This window comes from Camelus ferus, chromosome 15, assembly GCF_009834535.1.
Source record: "Camelus ferus isolate YT-003-E chromosome 15, BCGSAC_Cfer_1.0, whole genome shotgun sequence".
Classification (NCBI taxonomy): domain Eukaryota; kingdom Metazoa; phylum Chordata; class Mammalia; order Artiodactyla; family Camelidae; genus Camelus; species Camelus ferus.
This window is the reverse complement of record NC_045710.1, coordinates 34,684,182-34,699,374: the sequence shown is the minus strand read 5'-3', so window position 1 is coordinate 34,699,374 and position 15,193 is coordinate 34,684,182. Positions and strand designations below refer to the sequence as shown.

The 15,193-nt window shown below is 37.8% G+C and overlaps 1 protein-coding gene and 1 long non-coding RNA gene across 5 annotated transcripts in view; one reads left to right on the top strand and one right to left on the bottom strand.

Moving 5' to 3' along the window:
• FOXN2 (forkhead box N2) overlaps window positions 1–13,229 on the bottom strand; it is a 50,844-nt gene extending 37,615 nt beyond the window's left edge. Inside the window, exon 1 of one of the 3 annotated variants that reach the window (XM_032497479.1) lies at window positions 13,029–13,229. The gene's annotated coding sequence lies outside the window, so the exon portion shown is untranslated. Of the gene's footprint in view, window positions 1–12,145; window positions 12,344–13,028 lie in introns of those variants that run through there. The other 2 variants (XM_014560179.2, XM_006185780.3) reach the window with 2 other exon arrangements.
• A 180-nt stretch (window positions 13,230–13,409) lies between these two features.
• LOC106729769 overlaps window positions 13,410–15,193 on the top strand; it is a 230,439-nt gene continuing 228,655 nt past the window's right edge. For both annotated transcript variants that reach the window (XR_004326315.1, XR_004326314.1), the window contains exons 1-2: window positions 13,410–13,617; window positions 14,162–14,204. This is a non-coding gene — a long non-coding RNA (uncharacterized LOC106729769). The remainder of the gene's footprint in view (window positions 13,618–14,161; window positions 14,205–15,193) is intronic.

Genomic DNA, 15,193 nt, shown 5'->3' with positions numbered 1-15,193 from the left:
AAATAGGGGTAAAAAAATAATAATAAAATAAAATAGAGTGTGTGGGCAGGGGACTATTTCTCCAACTCCTGCTAAAAGCAGAAAACAGTAAAATCTGGAGGGGAAAAATCTATTGTGATAATCTTCCACTGAATCCACTTTTCTCCGAAATTAACTTGCCCAGACACATTGTGTAAACCATGGTTCAAATGACACTTCTATCTAAATAAGTTTGTTCTATTTGTACACAGCATATAGAGTTTTCCTACACATTGTTGCAGCATTTCCCTCCAAAAAAAATGTCTCAGTTGTTCATCAGTTTCTCAGGGAAGTTAAAATGAAGCAATAGCTTAATAAGTTAAAAAAAAAAAAAAGCACATTTGCTTCTAACCGGTAAACAAATCTGATACTTTCTGTGTAAAGACCAAATACTTTTTTTTCACAATGAATCCCTAGCACATCATCCTGCCTTTCAGAGACAAATAATGATTTCATAGAACAGCAGTACTACAATAGTTCTAAATTGAGCACAAATTGTTTTCTGTCAAGAGAAATTGCTATTTCTAATAATTATTTTTAAAAAGTTGATGACAAAATAATTTTAAACTTCTATTAGTATCTAAAACATAGCACTAGTTTACCTTACATGTTATTAAATATAATGACAGAAAAAAAGCACCACTAGCTCTAAGAGTAAATCTAGCTGAGAAAACTCATCTCCTCAGCTTTTGGGATTGAAATGAATGCCATGTCTAAACAAAAATATGCTAAAGGCTGGAAAAAACTGACAGCACAGAAATTAAAAAATAAAAAACAACACAAAAAACAATATCCACGAAAGGAGGGAAAAATCCTTACCATCTAGAATTTGAAGTAGTATCACCTGTGGTACAAACTATATAGTGACCAATTAGCCAAACAGCACTCTGGTTTTTTAATAGCCCTGAAATTGCACTTAAAAAGTTATTTTGAAAGGAACAAAGTTACAGAAACCTGAAAGTCAACAGATCTAATATCTTAAAGCACAAAGATAAACTTGGTTGGCATTTGAGTACAAACAGGTGGTATTCTTTGCTATCAAAATTTATGTGTAATATGATTTTCAATGCCTTGACTATAAGCCATAATTAGTCAGCCATGCAGTAAATCTACAGTGAATTACACTGTTCTACTGAAAATAACATCTTTTAAAAGCAGATTCACGATCAAAATAAATTTAATAAAGGCAGTCAATGATATCTCACTTTACTAATTGCTCCCATGTCAAATTTGGAAAGCAAGATTAAAACTTAAGACTGTATACTAGTTGACTTAATATCATGATTTTATAAGTCATTTCTAAGAACACAATAGAAGTATAATTTAACACAGAATTAAGTCCTTTTTAAATAGGACTAAACTAATGCTATATATACATTTACTGAAGTAAAATATATTTATGCTAAAAATGATCAGATATGTATGTTATTACATAGACTATCTCCAGAGCATTTTAGAAAGTAATACTTAACCATAATAATCATTCAAGTTTCTAAATAAACCTACATGGAATATAACCCAAATTCTAAGACACCACATCAACTGCAGCTGTGCACAACTACAGCGAACTAGTCTAGTTGTCATTACTAGCAGACAGGATCAGCAACTGAGTGGATCCTAGTTCCATTTGATAATACAGAGAACACTGAAAGAGAAAATGGCTGTTTTTCTCCTTGGAGGTAGATCAATGATTGTGGCGGTGTTTTTGTTTTTTGTTTTGACCTGTTGAGTTTGAGATGCTTGTGAGCTTTTAAGCAGAGTGGGCATTTGGGACATATGTGATCTGAAGTTCAGGGGAGAGGTCTGGTCCGGTATTTTGGAGTAGTTAAATCTGAAATCTGCCCATCTCTCTCCATTTCCACAGTCGCTACTATAGTCCAGATCAACATCATCTCTCATCTAGACCACTACAATGGTAGTCTATATGAGGACCCTAACCCTATGGCTGTGTTTGGCACAAACATATGCAGTGGCTCTGACAGTATCTTCCTAAATTAGTCTCCTTGTGTTATATGCCTGATTATCCTAATTTGTTCTCTATAATACAGTTTAGAGTATCTTTTAGAATGCAAATCAGAAAATGTCCCTTTCTTGCTTAATCCATCAAGGGGACCCTTAGGTCAAAGTCCAAAGTCCTTAACCTCATGTACCAGAGACCCTGCCTAACCTCTCTGGCCTATCTTTTGCCACTCTCTCCTTTGCTCCCCCCATTTTAGATGTCTGAATAGGGCATGCTTTCTCCTCCCTCAGGGTGTTTACAAATGCTACTCCCTTTGCCTCAAAACACACTTCCTTTTACCTAGCCCAGGCTAACTGCAATCATTCACATTTCAGCCTAAAAATCGTAAGGGAAACTTTCTCTAACATCCCAGACTAGAGAGGGTCACAAGTTCTATTCTTTCATAATATCCTATACTCTTTGATAATATTTGTCACACTTGAGATGGCTTAATACATATCTTTCCTGACTTACTGAAAGCTCCATAATGGCAGACAAAACAGCTGTCTGTCTTATTTACTGCTCAAATATTTGTTGTCTGACAGATCTTGATTCCGGCTCTGCTACTACATAACTGTGACATCTATAAAATGAGATGGCTGAACTTTCATTCTACAAGAATCTAAATGCTATTAAAAACTGAAATTCAAATATTACTAGCTTTCCTGTAGACATAGACATGGTTAAGACATACCTTTCCTACTAGTAGGTGTATTTCCTATATGTGTGTAAGTGTGTGTGTATAAATTACGTACACATAATTTATGTAAGTGAGATCTAGTACTTCTACATAAAAAACTCATTGGCTACTTACTGATACCACGGATCATGTAAAGTGCTTTACTAGTATTAACTCTTTTAATTTAACAACCCTACCAGGTAATTGCTATTATTAGTGTCCATTTTGTGTAGAAACAGATGCAGAGAGATTAAATAGTACGCCTAAAATCACAAACCTTGAAGTAGCACAACTGGCAAATAACCTCAGGGAATGTGGCTCCAGAGCTAACATTCTTCATTTCTACACTAGCTGCCATCTTACCTAAATGGCTTCATAAGTACAAAAGTCAAAAAACAAACAAAAAAATGCTCTCAGCAATTCATCTGACTCAATATTTACATTCTCAAACTAATGTTCATCTACTTGAAGTTAGTCCAAACAAGACTAATCCTGTTCAAATACTTCCTGTGCATTTCTCTTGTTACATGCTTGCCCCTGCTATTCCAAGCATCTGGATTGCCTACCTTCTCTATCACCACTCAGTCAAAACCCTAAAATTTAAGGCCCCATTTAATGACAATTTCCCTACATAATTTCTATTTGAACTTCTTTTAGGGATTTTTTATCTCTCCTACAATGCTCCAATTGCATTTATATGTCCTCATTTTAAAGTAGTTATTTGTGTCAACAGCTCAAAAGAAACAAATGACATGAAATCACCTTATGAAAACTAAAGTTCTGTATCTTAAAAAGTATTTAATCCAGACTAAACCAAAATCCAGAGAAAGAGACTAGAAAACAATGGGCCCAACACCCCTGAGCAGAGCACCTCAGGCAAGCACAACCTGGCTCTAACTAGATTAGAAAAAGGTAAAACTGTACTCAACTTATACTGCATTGATATGTTTTATTTTTAATTAAACAAAGGAGGTATTTTAAACCAAACTACATGGAACAAAAAATTGAAGGGTAAAATATGATATTCATTAAAAAAAAATTTACTGAGCACTTAACATTCAAGTACAGAATATTATGCTAGACACTACGTTCCATTCTGCTTCGTGATGTTTTCACTTTCTAAATTTCAGTTCTCTACTTAAGAAGTATTAGGAAAATAGCTTTATCACAAAAGAAAACTTTTAAACATTATTTTAATTCTATCTGAATAAAATGCTATTTTGAAGTAGTAATTGAAGGAAGTCTACTGTTAACCCATTTGTATGAACAACTATTAGAGGAAAAGTTTGACAAAAACAGAGATAATGAGTCATTAAAGGTACTGACACACCATAATAAACCTCCATTATGACTATAAAATCTACCCCATTCAATCCCACTCCTTGGGGAAAGTTCCTACTCCGTGTTCCCACAATACTGGAATCTATATCTAGAAGGGTATGTCACACACTGCAGTTATTTATTGACATGCATCTGATTCTTAACACATAGTAAGCATTTGATTTTTGTAAAATGAGTATATTCACCTTGTACAAATTAAATTTTTGTTCTCCTAAACATCAAGAGAATTTCCCTTTAAGCATTCTATATCTTATTTCTGTATTACCATCTTTGTATTAGGGAAAGTCAACAAATTATGTTCTCAAAACTCTAAACAATCAATACTAAGCTATTAAACCCAATTATTTCTCCATAATTTAAGAATGGCCCTATGCATACATAAAGTAGCTTCGCTTTTAAATACTGTAAAAAGCTAAAGCATTAAAAGTCAAAGTACTAACACTTATGTATTTGCAGCAGAAAGATAATCCCATAACCCTTACACAATTTCCCAAAGGATCTTTAATATTTAATAGATTCTTAAATGTTCTCTCAATTATGAAGAAATAATCAGGGGAAAACAACAGGTTCAGAACTTTGTGATATATATAGACAACCAGTGGATGGTATTAAGTGGCAATAATTTCAGAGGAAATCAAAAAATTTTGCCAAGATTTTAGGGGGGAAAAATGTTACCATAGGATATAGACACTTTTGAGGAAAAAAAAAAAAAAAAAAAAGGAAAGGAAAAAAAGATACGACCATTTCTGAAATTAAAATGATCAGGAAGAGGATTATGGGAAGATGGCAGCTCTGGTGGCAGCAAATTTTTGATTCCTTGTAAATCTTCACATAAAAACAGGCAGAGCAACTAGAGAGCAAACCCCAAAACAATCGGTAATATTTACAACAAAACTATTTAACAAAGTCTCCCCACAAACGCCAAAATACAAAGGACTGAAACAAATCACCAACAGCCACAGGCTTATTTTCTAGGTGTCTAAGTGAGAGAAAACAGGGAAGTAATATGGTATCTGAGGGACTGGAGAAAAGAAGCACAAAGCAGTCAAAAGGTATTCACTAGAAAGCACTGAGAGACAACTTGTGAACAGAAGCTGAAACGATTCCAAGAGTGGGTGAGTGCAAAGGGGTCCGTCCACAGTAAGGCCTTTAGGCTAGTAACAATCAAGTCCCTTCGAGCTCTCGAAACTGACATTTGGGGCTCTCTTCCAAGATAGACCCTACACTAAAGAGGCAGGGCTGGGAATAGAAACAAAATTGAGCACGATAGGGATAAACAAAATGAAGGAAAGAGGGTCCAGATGGAATAGCTAGAAGTGTTTTTTATTGTATGACAGAATCAAATAGACAAATGTATCTGTTCTTTAACAAAAGAACGCCATGCAATTCCAGAAAAACCGTGGGCCTAATAAATCTAAAATCTTTAGTATAATGGCCTGTAAGTTCCCTAAACCACCCCAAGATTCCTGAATATGCAATGCTCTTTACATCTTTGTGCTCTTAGATGTATTTAAGGTTCTCCACCCCACGTTTTAGAACTGCTCAGTCATCCCCCTAGGAGACGTCCTTGAATTATTTGCTTTGTCCAATCATGCTTCCTTAGCATCTTATATGGAACCCTATTATAGAACTTACTTGCTATTTCTGGTTACTCATAATTACTTGTTTACCTTTCCAACTCAGCCACTAGAACAGTAGTTTTCAAACTTTTGATGCTATCCCACAATCAGAAGTACATTTTTATGAGATCCATGATATGCTTACATATATAACTGAAGCAAAATGAAATCAACACTTTTACCACGTACAACACGCTGAAATTTTCTATTTGATTGTATTCTTGGGTGGTAGGATGGTCAGGTGGGGTAGGGTAATTAGGTTTCATTCATTCATTTATTTTTTTAATGGGGGTTGAATCCAGGACCTCGTGCATACTATGCCTGCACTCTACCACTGAGCTATACTCTCCCTTTCATTGTATTTTTTCAAAGAAATGGTCACAATTTACTATATTGATTCTCTATCATCCATTTAAGAAATACTGCACTAGATTATAAATCCTTGTAGGAAGAACTCAATACATTCATTTCTATAATCCAGAACAGATCATAACATTCAGTAAGCAAATGTTTAAATGAATGAATAAACACAACAGCATCCTGTACTAGAAAAGCAGAAGAGTTTTGAAGTCAAGCAGACTCATCAGCCACCAACTTATGCAATCTCTGACAAATGACTTAACCTCCTTACATCCCAAGGAATACCACCACTTATTTAATTCACCATAACAATAAAGTAGTGGCATTCCTGTCACAGAATAGGCATTCCACAAATATTAGTTTGCTCTCTGTACCTTGTATTCTTACCTACTTCTTCCAGAGGACAGATCAAGATGCAAACATCTCATCCTGGCAAGTATCCATTTTGCAAAGACTTTAGGTCTCAGCACAAAGAACATAAAGTTTTAAATCTGACAGACTTGGGTTCAAATACCCTGCTCTGCATTTACATGACTTCTCATTATCTGTTTTTTTTTTTTTTAATTTTTATTGAAGTATAGTTGATTTATAATGTTGTGTTAGTTTCAGGTGTACAGCAAAGTGATTCAGTTACACATATATATTCTTTTTCAGTTTCTTTTTCATTATAGGTTATTACAAGATACTGAATATAGTTCCTTGTGCTAGACAGTAGGTCCTTGTTGTTTATCTATTTTATATATATTAGTGTGCATATGTTAATCCCAAACTCCTAATTTATCCCTCCCCCCAACCACTTGCCCTTCTGGTAACCATAGTTTGTTTTCTATATCTGTAAGTCTATTCATTATCTGTTTCTTTACAGGAATAAAACACATCCTGCAGGGTTGTTATGGGTAATTAAATATTATACTCATGGGTCTAGTACAATACTGTTCCAGAACATAGTAAGCATTCAATAAAAGGCAGTAATTATTGCTATGATTATTAATAAATGTTGTTCAATCAGCATAGAGGAAGGAGAAGTTGGACAGACGCATAGGGTAAGCAAAAGGAACAGTAAAATCTTAATTTACAAGAAATTTCTTCCTTATTTTCTATTTCCTCTTTTAAGATAAAGAAACAAACCACAAGGATGTAAATTTATCAATTTCCTCAATTCTCTACCTCTAAGGTTATATTTAAAACTTAAAATAACTGTACTGTGTCAAAATTCTAATTTAAATATTAAATTATGCTCAGTGGGCTATATGACATAAAATGTGAAAAGCATAAATGTATTAATAATACATTTTAGGAAGAATTTCAATATGAGTTCAAAGTAAGAGTGGTTTTAGTTAACCCAGTTAAGCAGAAAAAATTTAACTGAAATTCTCATTCAAAAGTCTTTAATCTAATTTTATTCTCTAAAAATTGGTATTGTTTCAATATTTCTAATAATATTGCCAATGTCAGAATGGCATCACTCTTCTATTAAGTGATTTCCTTCCAAAAAAGAGTTTAACATAACTTTCAAAACTTTGATTAATGTTCTTTATTTTCCTCAATCTCATTTTCTTTTCTATAAATAAATAACCATGACCTTTCAAAAAGAAACGAGCTGAGGGTCTCTGTTCTTTTCCCAATGTGTTTTTCCCAACACACCTTTCAAACCACTTCTTAGGAAAAAAAGCCTCCAAGTAGCAAAAGAACCAAATACCTATGAAAATACAATCAAGAAGCCATGAATTTTCTTATACAACCTGCAAACTTTTAAGATATGAAGATAATTAATAATAATTAAATTTCTGGTAATTTAACAGTAATATACCTATTTAGAATCAAAGTAATTTTCCATTATCCATGCTGGTAGCAAAAAGATGGTTATTTTTAATGGTATGTATATTTAACCTTTATGGTAATACCTATTTTCTAAATGACTACTATAAGCCTTTTAGGTCTACAGTAATATTATGCTTATAACTGTCAATAAAATAAGACCTATGTAGGTGAGGGGACAAATTCTATTCTACAGGAAGACTACAAAATGGTAGAAATGATGTCTGTTGCTCACCACTATATTCTTAGCAATTAAATACAGTAGATGCTCAATAAATACCTGTCCACATTTAAATGTTCATTTAAGGACAAGAAAAATAGACTGAGGGAAATAAAAAAAATACATGAATCAAAATTAGGTCAAAGCCTTGAGTATAGGCTGTACTTGGTGACTTGCTTCCAAAGAGCAGAGTATGAACGGATGGGGAGTGAAACCTGACAAAGACCTCAAACAGGTGATCAAGGTGAGCAGCGTCAATTTTATGTTGTTAGTATATACTCTTGATATGCTATGATGAGAATGGCACTTCACCTCTGTTGTCTCCCTAAAGCCCATAACCCCAGGCTAATCATGAGGAAAACATCAGATAAATCTCAACTGAGGGGCAATCTATAAAATATCTGACTAGCACTCCTCAAAACTGTCACAATCATCAAAAACAAGAAAAATCTGAGAGACAAGAATTCTGCAACAGGAAAAAGGACACTAGGGAAAAACAAATGAAATCTGATTAAAGCATGCAATTTAGTTAATAGCAACATAGCAATTTTGTTTCCTTGTTGACAAAGTTAACAGTAGAATAAACTGGGTGAGGTATACTCTGTACTATCTTGCAACTTTTCTGTAAATGTAAAACTATTCTAAAATTAAAAGCTCATTTAAATAAAAAAAAGTTAAGGTAAGAAAAATAAAAAATACATGAATCAAAATCCCCTGTAAGTAAATGATGATAAAATGTTCTTTTGGTCCCTTTATATTTGGTTGTAAAACAGAGACAGCATTCTCATACAGTGGAAATAAAGTTACTGAACAAGTCTACAGTGTTAACTATGAAGTCACATATGACTAAAGCAGATGACCGCTTATTCTTGTTTCCCAAAGCACCATTCTTAGGCCTCAACACTTTAATTACTAACTCTATGACAAAAAATCATTAACATCAGCTGTCACCTCTATCTTGAATAGATTTATCCCACATCTTTAATCTCTAGTCCCTAAAGGTTATGTTCACCTTGTTATCTCCCACTCACCTTACATTCAACTAACAAAACTCACCATCTTCTTGATGATGCTCCCTTTCCAAACCTCATTCTCAAAGTTATTTATTTTTCCTTCAATAGGTCTCTCTTCTTCCCACAATTAATAATTAGTGCTGCACACTGCTGTCAAGTGAAACTTCCTCAAATAAGGCTTTTATCCTATCATTCCCAGACTCAAATGCCAGCTTTTTTTTTTTTTTTTGGTACTAAACTATGTTTAAATTCAGGAGTGATGTTTTCAAGACTATCCATAATTAATTATTCTTTTATACCATTCACTTTACAAGACTTTTCTAACCATCTCTCCACCTCATACTGTAAGTTCTGCCTTGCCTTTACTTAGAAAATAATAAAATTCATTAAGCAAATAACATATATCTGAGAAAATAAGACTCTTCTGGGTGGTCAAAGACTGTAACTTTCTTGTGGTGACAAAACCTAAAAATACAACTAACAAAGAATATTGGAATTTGCCTCATTCAAGGCTGTAGCCTCAGTTCCTTTAAGTGAGTGGCACATGGTAGATGCTCAAAAAATATTTATTAAATAAAAACAAGGTAGTATAGAGGGCTACAGCACAGAATAATAATATATTATTAGGGAAAAGAAAAGAATTTTCAGTTGGAGACGTGAAGGCAGGTCTAAAATACTATGATTCTAAGGCTCTCAGGGTCATCAAGATTTTAGCCAAGCCTCAAGTTTGAGTAGGTCTTCCAATAGTTTAGAGTATGTGTGCAGGGGCATTACAAACAGAAAAAAAAAATGTATCAGCAAAGATAAAAAGTAGAATTGTTATACCCCACTGAAGTAGTGAATAATGAACAGTTCCTGTAAGTTAGTGGAAGATAAGCTGGAAGAAGACTGGGACCAAAGTTTAAGAAGTCTTGAGAAGAAATTGGCATTCCTGCTTGATATAAAGGGTATGGTCATTAGGGTGATATAATCTTTAGGAAGATTAATCTAATGGTAGTAACACAGAGGTTAGACTTTAGAAAGCAAGTGCCTTAACTTTCTTCAAGAAGTCTCCCCTATCTACTCAAACTCTCTAGTTTCCTTCTCCTCTTAACTCTTAAAGCACCTGCCTGCATCATACAATTTAACTCCTAATTATATCCTCTTAAATTGTAAACCTTTTTTCCCCACATATATTAATCTTGTCTCTTCAACTTAAGAATAGAGATCAAATCTAAGACCTTTTTTCTTCCCTAAGAAATCAGCAAAGCACTGGGCCCTCAAAACTTTATTTTGGAGGACTTTTTTTTTTTTGCATTTATTCAAAACCCAGCTACTAAAATGACAACAATCTAAAAGCAATACACACACACATACAAGCTGCCATAAGAACAAGATTAAGCCTTGTTTGGGTGGCACTGTAAACAGTTTCACCTGATAGTGGGATCCCATTACTAATAATGTAGTTATCTTCCAGCATATGTTTTCAGTGCTTCCTGCTTTATATAAGTATTTCTTCACCTCATTTACTCTTCTTTCTCAATTAAGCATTGCTCTCAGTGGTCAGCACACATATTCATTTCTCAATTGGGGGGAGGGCATAGCTCAAGTGGTAGAGTGCCTGCTTGGCATGCATCAGGTCCTGGGTTCGATTTCCTGTATCTCTACTGAAAATAAATAAAATAAATTACCTCCCCCCAAAACAAAACAAAAAAATAAATAAACCAATCAATTGCATTATCTTTTCTGTACTGAAGAGCCTCTCATCTTTTTATCTATTAATTATACTGATTGAGAACCACTATGATGGCATAAAATTCTAATAAATGGTGCTGCTATAACTTCTTCACACAATTCTTTTAAACATTCTAAATGTTTCCTGTGTAGCATTCTTCAAGTAAAACTGATTCAAATAAAAACATGTTACAGAAATAATTCAAATTCACCAAAGCTTTTAGAAAATGAAACATGGTACACAAGTAACCAAGGATTGTATGTACTTAAATTCTAAAAATCTCCAAACTCTCCAAAAGTTTACCTTCAATCCTTTTTTATTTAAAATTACTTTACTTTTATAAAATTTTAATCTTCAACTCTTGACCTTTTATGTACTCTAAAAGTTAAATTTCACTCCCTTAAAATAAAGTCTGTTCATGTTAACAGTTATTTTAACTGTTAATACTTTCCCTCCAAAAAATCAATTAAGTATTTCATCCCTAAACAAGTATTTTCACTGGTAATGTATTTCTATCTTTTCAGGTCACATTTTTTTATGTTAAAAAGAAAAAATTTAGATTTTTATAAACTACCAAGAAGAAATCCTCCAGAATGTGATTATTTCTGATTATATTAGAACCTCTTATTAACGGTTCTGAAATTCAAACACTTTTTTCTCCCAGAGTAGAGAAACTCCATAAAGTACTCTTCTATTCCCCATCACTCCTTTATGGTAACTAATACTGCTGAGATTTTAAAGATGAATCATCAAAACGGCAGAAAAAGGCACAAATGTCAATATATTTTTACAAGGACTTCAAGGAAACAGAGACAAGTCTTCGATTCGAAAGAAACAGAGATAGACATTAACAGTTCAGCTTTTTCCACTTCCCCATCTCAGAAAACACTAAAATAAATGGATGCAAAGATACAGCACAGTTACAAAGCCCCTGGCTAGCAGTGAAGCTTCAGCCCTAGTGGCGCTAGGACACTCAATTACACTCAGCCAGCCACGTGGCTGTCACAATCAGAAAGAAGACAGGAGAAACAGCGTAAACTAATCTGGAAAAATAATCGACCTCTTCCCGCAACCTCGGAGTTGCGGTAGAAGAAAGAATATCATTTCTTTGCACGCTAAGACTTTTTTTTTTCTGTAATAAGAAAAAGAAGTATAGAGGCTGCTCTAAAGAGACTTTAAAGCAAAAATCAGGTCCAAGAAGATCCTGAATGTGCCCCCAATGAGTTAAGACACCGTAACTCTGAGAACTGCTGTGTGAACAGAGGCATTCTGCAAAGGGGTAATGGGGTGGAGTAAGATGGAGCACTCTGCACATGGGCCGCTTTCCCCTGACTCCCACCGTGTCCCCCAGGTTCCAGCCCTACCTCTGCAGCAACTCAGAAGGCTGAAGAGCCTCGTACACGCCCTCACGACCTCTCACCTACCTAGGAAAGAGGACTGAAGGGCAGAGATAACCACCGGCCCAGAGAAGCGACGAACAGGAAGTGCCCATATTGCGGCGCTGAAACACCAACTCCCACCCTTCCAAGGCAGCCGCCCTCGGAGGCCCCCGGGGCGCCCGCTGGAGGAGGGGCCAGAGTGTGCTGGGGTCGGCCCCCCAGCACACATCCGGGTCCCGCCCCTATCCACCCCAACGCCTGACCGCCCCGCTGCTCGAAGTTCACTCCCAGCCGCGCCCGGCGCCTCCCTCGGCACTACTTGGCCGGGCCCAGCCAGTCCGCCCGGGGCCGGACGAGGACTCCACGCTCGGCACGTCTCGCTGTACTTCAAGCCGGGGGAGGGGGCGTTGCAAAGCCTCCCGAGGAGCTTGGGGCGCTTCCCCTCACCGCAGATTCGCCCCCATTCAAGCCATAAGCGTCCTCCGGGCCACCTCCGAGCCTTCCCGAAGAGCCGGCACCGCTTGCCGCGGTTTCCGCCTCACGACACCCGCTCCTGGCTAGTCATTACCCTTCAGGAAAAACTCTTTAACTCCTCTCGGGTCCGCACTACCCTCAGTTCGTCACCCCACCCTCCCAGGAGCCCACACACCACCCAAGCCGCGCGCAGGGCAGACCCCCGCGCTGGCGCCAATTCCTCACAGGACAAAAATGTCCGGGCGCGTCACGGGACAGCCGCCTCCGCTCCCCAAGCCCGGGGCCCGCCGCAAGCGCTGCCTCCGCGCCTAGGAGCTGCGCCGCGGATCCGGGCGTGGAACGCGGACGCCGGGCGGCGTCCGCCGGGGAAGGCGCCGCTCCACCCCGGACTCACCGTCAGCTCGGCCGCCGCAGCGGAGAGGCGAGGGTCGGGCTGGGGAAGACACAATATGGCAGAGCACCGCAGCTGTTCCCGGCGGCTTCCAGCAGCCGCCTCCGGGAAGACGCGGAAACTAGCAGGCAGCGGCAGCTGCGGTGGCGGCCGCGGCAGTACCACATCCCCCTCTTGCTCGCTTCCTCCCCCTCCCTCTGCCCTCCCCCGCTGCCATGGCAACGCGGCGCCAAGGAGATTAGCCCCGCCCCTACCTCCGGTCCCCGCCTCCGGCGACCCCTCCGGAGCGGGGCTCCGCCCATCCCTCCCTGTCCCCTCCCACATCTTACCAAAGGGCTGGGCCCGGGACACGGCAGGCTGCCCAGAACAGCGGTTGGAGAGGAAGGGGGATGTAGTGTCCGGAAGGGCGGGACTCACGCGGAAGGCAGGGCCGAGACATTGTAGGCCAGTCGGCTTTCGGTCTGAGGAGGGGCTGGGGAAGGCGGGAAAATGGAAAGGCCTCGCCTATCCCGGGAAGGACCTACAGGAGTGCGGCGGGGCGCGGCGCGGCCGTTGAGTGGCCGAGACGGTACGGGGGCAGAGCAGGGCGGAGGTGAGCGAGAGTGGCCGCCAGGCTGGTCCGCCCGCGGTGCCGGTGGTGGGACTGCGGCGACGGCCCCCAAAACCTGAGCTTCTGTGGGTTTCCCTGAGAGCTTTCCGCCGTTGACCAGGCTTTGAAAGCGCTTTAGGAACGGTAAAGAATTAATAGAAACTTAAAGTAGTATCCCCCTCGCTTGACTGAAATTTTGTGTGGAAACTAAGCTTAGTGTTTAAGAGGTAAAAAACAAAACAAAACAAAACAAAAACTTTGGAATCAGATCCAAAATTTAAGAAACATAGCATTTACTGAGTGCTCATAAATGCTGGGGACTGAGCTAAGTCCTTTACATGCATTGTCATAACCATAATGCTAAAATAGGGTTGTCAGATGAAATACAGGTGTGCCCAGTTAAATCTGAATTTCAGATAAACGTAGTATAATTTTTAGAGTAAGAATCTTACCTTTGGAATATACTTCCTGTTTTTTTTGTTGTTGTTGTTGTTTTCCCCTTAATCTGCCAACCCTATCCTAACTCTTATTAATTCCCACTTTACAGATAAGGAAACTGAAGCTTAGAAAAGTAACCTATCAAATAGAGGGTGAGTGACAAAACTGAAGTTCCATTTTATTGCTGTCATTGTGATCTGATAATTACATCTCTGAATGCCTATATCCGCATCTTCAAAAACTAGATTATTGATACATAGCTCACAAATGTATTGAATGGATTTTTTAAAAGGGTATATGTAAGAGACCTGGACAGTGACTGAAGTGTAGTAGGTGTTAACAGAAGTTCATTTCCTTTCTGAACAATTTTTTTTTAGTTGAAGTACTGCCAGTTCCAATGTGTCAATTTCTGGTATACAGCACCGTGTCCCAGTCTTGCATGTACATACATATATTCGTTTTCACATTCTTTTTCATTAAAGGTTATTACAAGATATTGAACATAGTTCCCTGTGCTATGCAGAAGAAACGTTTAAACATCTATTTTTATGTATAGTGGCTAACATTTATAAATCTCAAACTCCCAAATTTATCTCTTCCCACCCTCTTTCCCCCTGTAACAAAAGATTACTTACTATGTCTGCAAGTCTGTTTCTGTTTTGTAGATGAGTTCATACTATCCTTTTTTTCTTTTTTTTTTGAGAGTCCACATATGAGTGATGTCATATGGTATTTTTCTTTCTCTTTTTGGCTTACTTCACTTAGAATGACAGTCTCCAGGTCCATACATATTGCTGCAAATGGCATTATTTTATTCTTTTTTATGGCTGAGTAGTATTCCATTATATAAATATACCACAACTTCTTTATCCAGTCATCTGCCGATGGACTTTTAGGTTAGTTCCATGTCTTGGCTATTGTATATAGTGCTGCTATGAACATTGGGGGCATGTATCTTTTGGAATTAGAATTCCCTCCAGATATATACCCAGAGGTGGGAATGCTGGATATATAGATATGGTAAGTCTATTTTTAGTTGTTTAAGGAAACTCCATACTATGTTCCATAATGGCTGCATGAAACTACATTCCCACCAGCAGTGTAGGAAAGTTGCCTTTTCTCCACACCCTCTCCAGCATTT